Below are 8,688 nucleotides of genomic sequence, written 5' to 3'. Positions count from 1 at the left end.
TTGTCCCTTATGGCGAAATGCGGTGCTTTGGTTTAGACTTTTCTGGCTTCCTGTGGATCATCCAGAAGCACGCCATGGCGCAGGTAATCAACGAATGGTTTTTTCCATTCTGGAGGGGCTGATATGGTATTGACCTTCTGGTTATCAATACTCCTTTCCGGGAGTACTTCGACCAACACTTTCTTTGTGAGATGATCGTAGGACGTAGAAGCCAACTTGCTAAGGGCATCTGCCCGCGCATTTCCCCACGAGATATTTGCTTTATTGAAAAGATTTTGAACGTGTTGGCTAGACTACGGACCGTATCTAGGTACTTCTGCATCCTAGGGTCCTTTGCCTCGTATACTCCGTTGATTTGGTTTCTGACGAGCAATGAGTCATTGAGAGCTGCTAGTTGTTTTGCACCAACCTCCTTAGCCAACCTTAGTCCAGCTAGGAGTGCCTCGTACTCTGCTTCGTTGTTAGATACTTGGAAGTCGAACCGTAGTGCGTAGGTGATTTTTACACCTTTGGGCCTTTGGAGGATCAGACCTGCGCCTGAGCCTTATTTGCTTGCTGAACCATCGGTATACAACTTCCAAAGTTCTTTGTCGGCCTCAGACTCGAGTGGGTCGACAGATATTGTCGTTGGTACTCATTTGATGGTATCTGGGAGTTCAACCAGGAAGTCAGCAAGGGTCTGGGATTTAATGCTAGTTTTGGGGTGGTATTGGATGTCGTGTTCGCCCAACTCTATGGCCTACTTGGCCAGGCGTCCAGACTTTTCCGGTCTTAGCAGCACTTGTTTTATTGGGTAACTGGTCAGGACCTCCACCGTGTGGGCTTGAAAATACTTTCGTAAACGTCTAACTGCGTAGACCAGGGCGAGGACCAGTTTTTCCAAGGCCGGGTAATTTCCTTTTGGCCCTTGTAGGGCCCTACTGACGAAGTGAATGGGGATTTTCTTGCCTTCCCTTTCCACTGCTAACACAGAGGAGATAGCCTCCTCAGACGATGCTAAGTACATCTGTAGCGTCTCCCCCGGGAGCGGAGATGCGAGATCCGGGAGTTGTTGCGGTGCGTCTTTTAATTTTTGCAAGGCCACGTCCGCTTCCGTTGTTCATTTGAATTGCTTTTTGTCTAAGAATCCTTTGAGTGTTTGATACAGAGGGAGCGCCTTTTCTGCGGATTTAGCAATGAATCTTCCAAGCGTCGTTAACCTACCGTTGATCTCCTGTACTCCTTTAAGGTTGTAGGGAGTTTTCGACTCGAGGAACTCTTGTATTTTGGTGGGATTGGGTAGAATCCCTTCCCTGGACACTTGATAACCAAGGAATTGTCCGTCCTTAACTCCGAAAGTGCACTTAGTCGGATTTAACTTCATCTGCGCTTTGACTAGCGTTTTGAAGGTTTCTTCTACATCTTGGAGTAACATATTTTCATTGCAGCTTTTCATTACCATATCATCGACGTAGACTTCGATATTCTGACCGATCTGGTCGACGAATACCTTATCCATCAGTCTCTGGTAAGTAGCGCCAGCATTTGTGAGCCCAAATGGCATTTTCTGATAACAGAAGGTGCCCTTTTCGGTATGGAAGGTTGTTTTTGCTTCATCTTCTCGCTTCATTTGTACCTGGTGGTAGCCCTTATATGCGTCGAGAAAACATTTGAATCAGAAGCCTTCAAGCAATTGGACTTTCTGATCGATCTCCGAAGAGGGTAGCAATCCTTTGGGCAGGCGTTGTTGAGATCTGAATAGTCTATGCACATTCGGCATGCCCCCATTGGCTTTCTTCACCATGACCGCGTTTGCTATCCATGTTGGGAACATTATCTCCCTAGGTATAGCAACGCTCACCAGGTTAGCCACCTCTGCGTTAATAGCCTTATTGCGGTCTTTCGCCTGTCCTCGCTTGTTTTGCTTCACAGGGTTACTTCCAAGTGCGATGTTGAGACTGTGTTCTATGACTTGTCGGTCGACGCTGTCAGATCCGTTGGCTTCCAGGCGAATAAAGTGTAGTATTGCCTCAGAAGTGTCACCACCTGTGTATTAGTCTCGTCTTTTAAGTGAGAGCCAATTCGCACGTGGTGTTCCGGATACTCCATGTTTATCTGGTGTTGTTCGATGGAGCATCCCTCATTAGAATTTTTTGGCGCTTGCACGAGTTGCGGGGCGGCTATGATTTGGTGGCAATGCTGTGCTCTGCTGGTTGTGGCGAGGATCGTCGCCGATCCCTGGCATGTGCTGAATTTAATGATGCTATGTATCGTCGATGGCATGAGATGCAGTAACGCGATTGTTGATCGCCCAAGCAGGATGTTGTGTTCTGCTGGGTATCGGATCACAGAGAATTCGAATTTCCTTGTGATTCGATCCCTTTCGTCGTGGCTGACCAACGTTAAGGGCGGTCGAACGGTACCTAGTGGCCACAAGCTATGCCCGGTGAATCCTACTAATGGTCCATCGGTTGGGGGTTGTAGCCCTTCCTTCCACGTATCAGGTAGCTGCCGGAAACAATGTTCATAAAGTATATTAGAGCAACTACCATTGTCAATGTATATTTGGTGGATTTTCGTGTTGCGAATGAACCCTGATATAAGGAGTGGGTCTCGTGGATCCCAATTTGATGGTCTGGGATCGTTGCTAGAGAAGCTGATGTTGAGTAGGTTTCTCGAGAGGGCCTCAATCTCGCTTTATGCATGGTGAGGTGCGTTTCTCTTACGGGAGTTAGAGATAGTGAATACCTTAGTGCCGTGAAATGAATTCGTCTGAGATAGATTGGGGTTTGATATCATCATCTGATTTTGTGAGATATCCGATGACCATTGCTGGAAACTGCTCTGGAGGCCTGGTTCTGCTGTTCTTATCGTGAATGATTGGATCTGTGTTATCAACACCTGGGATGGTTCGTGTGTTTCGAACAGATCTTGTACTGCCATTCCAGATACTGTTGGGCTTATATCTCCTTTATACAAAGAACCGACGTCGTCCTTTGGCTGTATCATTCTGAGGATATGTCCGGATGGCGCCAAATGTTGTGACATGTTCACAGATGGTTTGGATGCTGAACGAAGGATCCATCTGGGGTGCTTACCTGAGAACAAAATCACAAGTGAACCGTTAGAGTACGACCGAGTGATCTCCCGGGACGTCACTTCGACGATCAAGTTAGTTTTTTCTGATGGATAGAGAAAATCTGAGAGAAATCTTTTTAACGGAGAGAAGATGGATCCCCTCCTTTCGGCGGAAGAGATCCTTTTGTACCTGTTACTAACGGATCGTGGGGATCGTGCCTCGTGAGCATGCAACGTGGCCTCCTCTTACTGGGAGAGCTATTCACACTAACTAACTCTCAGGTGATGTCAGTTTTGGGCGTCACCCGGGCTATTTGTTGCTTTCTCATTGGATGTTAGTGAATGAGAAGATCACATGGAATGTTCTTACCAGGTGACAAAAAGTGAGCTACTTCCCTGGCCTTGGCTCGCTTAGGCCAAGATCGGGTCTTGGCCAAAGTAGTAGCATTTCTGTTACATTTTCCGTTACATTTAACGTGTCCGTTAGGTAACGTTAACACATACTACATAACATTTAAATCCTAACATACAGATGATACATACTATCGTATATAATATAGTGAGAAAACTCACCTAGATAATTGCTCAGACGATTAATCAGGTATATGGATGATTTCACTGGCGAGTAACGCACCTAACAAGTATTGACCTATAATAGTACAACTTATTAATATCTTATGGAAATCTTGTTAGGTTGAAAGTTATTCTGAGAGTCGAATTGTAGTGTCTTTAGTTGATGTGTCTGTAATAGCGAAAGTCTAAGGACTTTCGTTATCTTAATGTATTTACAAGGCATAAGAAAGTTTCGTATAGTCATGTTTAGTCCTTGTATTTTTTGGTCCACGAGTACCCTATATATATGGTAAGTACTTAGAGTGTAGAGTAAGAACTTTCTCATAACACTTTGTACTCGTATTCTCTTTGTATCTTTCTCGACATATATTGAGCTGAAAAATAGATCTTATTTAGATCTCTATGGACTTACTTGCTTTTCCTTAATCTATTGACTTAAACACATTTTTTTAACTTTTCAATTGGTATCAGCGCAGGAATCATTACTTTGATTGAAGAATATGTTCACGTTTTTCATCTTTTTGTATCGTTCTTTTCGATTCATTTTTCTGCAATATTAAAAGAATAATTCTTCATTTAATCTAGTGTGATTAATCGATTCTGCTTTTATTTTTTTCAATTGATCTAGTAATCAATTCAATTCTCACCAAGCAATTCTTCTTTTCATTGAATCTAGTGGCAAATCTCAACGTAAACACAATGATGAACTTCGCGAATGTACTTGGATCTGCAACTAGGATCCTAATGCTAATCCCATAGTACTATATTCAGTGGGCTGATCGCATGGAGGATTACCTTAATGGTATCGGTGAGAATCTGTGGAGATCAATTGAGACTGGACCATATCATGAAGAATTGGTTCATGCCGTTGGTAATTCCACAGCAGCGGAGGACATGATTGCACAAGGGAATACGAAGAAAGCTAATGATAAAAAGTGTCTTCATGAACTGTGAGGAGCACTTCCTCCTATCGTTTACAATTAAGTTCCTGGATGAAAAACTGCTAAGGAGATCTGGGATACTCTGAAAAAAAAGTATCAAGGAAATGAAAGAATGAATAAGATTTTGGTGATGAAGTGTTTGTCGAAACTAGCAAATTTCAAGAAAAAGGAGAACGAAAGTATCGAGGCATACTATGATAGGATGAATGAGTTGATGTTCAAATGCAGTCGATATAGAATGAATGGTACAACTCTTGAGTTCAATCTGATTTTTGTTTTTGGACTCATGAAAGATTGGAGAAAATTTTGTTTGATGATAAAGACAGAAGAGAATTTCGACATATACTCCTTTTCAAATCTTTATAACATACTGAAAGCACACGAATCAGAAGTGGTGGAAATTGTTGAAGAAAACAAGTTGAATTTTGTGTCTAAAACAAATGCGAAAGAATATGAGTTTGAAGAAGATGCGAAAGAAGTCGAAAAAGGTTTTCTGCTTAATTATGACGATGAAGCTGTTGCCTATTATTCGAATAATAGGGTGAAAATGTTCTATTAAAAACCGATAAGTGAAAATTTCAAAAACAACTTGGAGAAGAAGCCGATGTTGAATGTTGGTGGAAGTCAGAAAGGGGATGTGAAAGTTGAAAAGAAAGAAGAAGAAAAAAAGTCAGAGATGAAATTAAAAGGTGATTCGGGGTACAACTGCAATTATTGCAATGGTCACAATCATTTGGAAAAAGATTGTATGTTGAAAAAGAAAGAAGAGAATAAAGAGAAAGTGAAGGATAAAGCCTATTATGCGAAAATAATTGAAGAAGTTCGTGCTCAAACAAAAAAATCTTTCATTAATGGCTAAAGGAGGTGCTGATAGTGATGGTACTTATCAGATATGGTCTTCCAGATCATATGACAAAGAAATGCGTCATCCCACACATGGTGTGTTATTCGCTAAAAACGAAGAAGGTGGATATGGGAAGAAGAGTTGGTTTGAGGGAGACGAGGAAGAAAGTGACGATGGAATGACGGAGTATGTGAAAGGAGAGGGAAGTAATGAAGAAGATATGGAGACTAATTGGAAGCACCTTGTTTTGACAACACCAAAATCTACAATGACAGCTAAGGTGAGTGATATTCTTGTTTCTCTTAATATTCCATTAAATTCTTATCATGTTGTTGTATGTGATTTTGATGAAACATGCTCTTATCTGAATGACATGCTGATTTCGATGAGTAGTAAAGCAAAAAAATATAAGGCCTCCCTATACGAAGCACGAAGTAGGTTGGAAGAGAAGAATAGTAAGATAACGAGTTTAGAACTTAAGCTTACTAATATCATGTGTGATAGGGATGGAATTAGAATGGATAACTATATGTTAGTGAAATAACGTAAGATCTACTGAAATGTTGCTAAAAGATTGTATGGTAAATCGACAGATCTCTATCATTCAACAGATATGTGTGTTTAACAACATAGGAAGCTGCTACCCTTTATTACTTTCAAAAGAGAAATAGTTGACGAAACTAACTTTGACTACGAAAGTAAAATAGCTGACTATGCCACCATTCCTAATGATTCGTATGCTTATGGTGTTGTTAACATAAATGATTGTTTGAATGTTGATGAACTTGTTAATATTGTGAATGAGACTTTGACCAAAAACGAACAAGTCAAAATTTTGAACAACACTGAGAATTTGATAAAAAGTACTCAACAAAATGGTGCTGATATCGAAGATGACTCTGATAATATCAGTGAAATTGAGGAAGAATAATTTTTTGATTGCTCAAGATTGTCTGTCATTAATGTATCTTAATTAGCTAAAGACAAAGATAATGTTGATTCAACAACTAAGTTAAACAATGAGCCTTCTTCGACTACCAAGACTTGTAATTCTAAAAAGGAGACAGTTATTGTCGAGGACATAAGAAATAATGAAAGTGATAGTGACAATGATTCTTGTGAGAAGGAAATTCCTCGAGTTGTGGAAGCTCAAGTGTATGACGATACAAAGGAATTCACAAAAATTTTGAAAGAAAAAGAGAAACATTATTTGGAAACAAATATAGCTCTTTATCAATGTGCATTAAAGGTCTTCCTAACCAAGTTTTTGTAACAAAAGGAAATGCAGATAATTTTTATCCAAAAATAAATGAATTGTTGAAAGCAGACAATGGAAATGTGACCGATGAAGGTTTTTACTCAAATCAGAATATGGAGGAAAACAAGTTATAACTTCCCAAAATACTATGTAAAAATTTTATTTTTAAAACTATCAAAACCATCATGAATTCAATCCAAAATCCATCAAATTGTGATAATGTATAAAATAGTCATCAGAGTACAAATCATATCATAAAATGCGGAACACCGGTGGATGCGGTGCGATCATGTCGGGCCCTTCCCTGTTGAACCATAAGTACCTGAAACCATAAACACAAAACTATAAGCACAATGCTTAGTGAGTTTTCCCCAAAATACCCCATACAAAACATCCATAACAGCTAGAAACTAAACTGGGTCTATTTCACCCCCTGAGTCTGTTTCAACTCCTTTGGTATATTTCAACCGGTACTGGGTCTATTTCACCCCTGATTCTATTTTAACTCCTTCGGTATCCTTCAACCGGTATTGGGTCTATTTCACCCCCTACAGCTAAGCATACAATAACATCAGTAAGAGTCACAAAGACACAATCATATACAAGCATATCAACAAGTATCACAAAGAAAACTATCGTCCTACAAACATAATCCAAGGGGTCGACGTTGGTGCCTTCGACCCACGAGTATAGTGAAGAGACTCACCTCTCATTCGATACTTAGCTGTTACCGCTCTCACTGCCAAAGTAGAGGTGCTACACCCCACCTAGACAATCATACAAGGCACACCCTCAATCTACTTTCCAAAAACTAAGAATTGGCCAAAAGTAAACTTAGGTCAAAAGTTAATAATCAAATACAAGGTCAATGTCATCAACACTCCTCCATGTCGTGACCTTCCTTGGTTACGTCGTGGGCTCAAAACAACAAGACAATCGACTAGCCTCTGGTCTCCACGTCATGGCGACCTAGTGCCATGTTGTGGGGATCAATCTGAATGGCTTATTCGAGTTAAGGTGCTCTTAACTCATTTTCAGGGGATAAAAATCCCAGATCTACTCCTTCCCAACGTCTTCATGGATGAAGTTTCCAACTTTATCCATTAAAACACTCCACTAATACAAGATCTCAAAACCTAGGTTCTAAAGGCCAATTAAGATGTTCAACTCACCCATCAAGTCCTTAATCACATAAGATACAATTCCAAAATTTCTTAGAAAGCTTTTTGGGGTCCTATTGATCTCTAAAAATGCAAACTTTGTGGACATGCATTTCATTCCTCAAATCTAGTTCAAAAGAGGAAAAAGGGACCCAAATCTCAAGCAAGGGTTCCAAATCACAACAAAATCTTAGATCTATGAGGTATAAGTTCCTTAGGACTCCTAAGAGTCATAAAGTTGCAAACTTTATCTCTTTGCTCCACCTAAAATCCAATGAAAGAGTTTATTAAGATAAATAACTCAAGATCTATAAGGAAAGATAAAAGACTGGATCAAGATCCTTACAGATGGTCTGACAAGATGATATCAGAGGTTGGGGAGTGTTGCTTGCTGGTCTCTTGCACACAATCTTCCTCTACTTCCTTGAAAATCACCCAAGAACTAGAAAATAAGCTCCAAAGGCTTGAAGAAGATAAAGGTTAGGGTTTCTGAGGGTTTGAGAGTGATGGAGGCTGAGGGTGAATAAACCCTAGCCCCTTTATTCCTTTAAATAGGCCGCAAAGCCCGGAAGTTAGGGTTTCATTAAAATCAGCTGCCACACCATGGTCCATATGGCCATGCTGTGGCGGGTCTTTTAAATTCCGCGATCTTGAAAATATTGTCACGTCGTGGTGAGGCTCCACCACACCGTGGTCACCGAGAATGAAGACTTACAATATGATGGATTAGTTTATACTTGAAAAGTGTTGTGAATCTGACTGAGCTCATCGGGAAGCTCCAAACGATATGCAACCCTGTCCACCCGGGCAATAACCTTGAAATGACCAATATATTTGGGGCCCAACTTGCCATGC

The sequence above is a fragment of the Lactuca virosa genome, chromosome 9, assembly GCF_052849685.1.
Source record: "Lactuca virosa cultivar CGN04683 chromosome 9, Lactuca_virosa_CGN04683_v6, whole genome shotgun sequence".
In the NCBI taxonomy this organism is placed as follows: domain Eukaryota; kingdom Viridiplantae; phylum Streptophyta; class Magnoliopsida; order Asterales; family Asteraceae; genus Lactuca; species Lactuca virosa.
The sequence above is the reverse complement of the archived record's forward strand: the minus strand, read 5'-3'. Positions refer to the sequence as shown.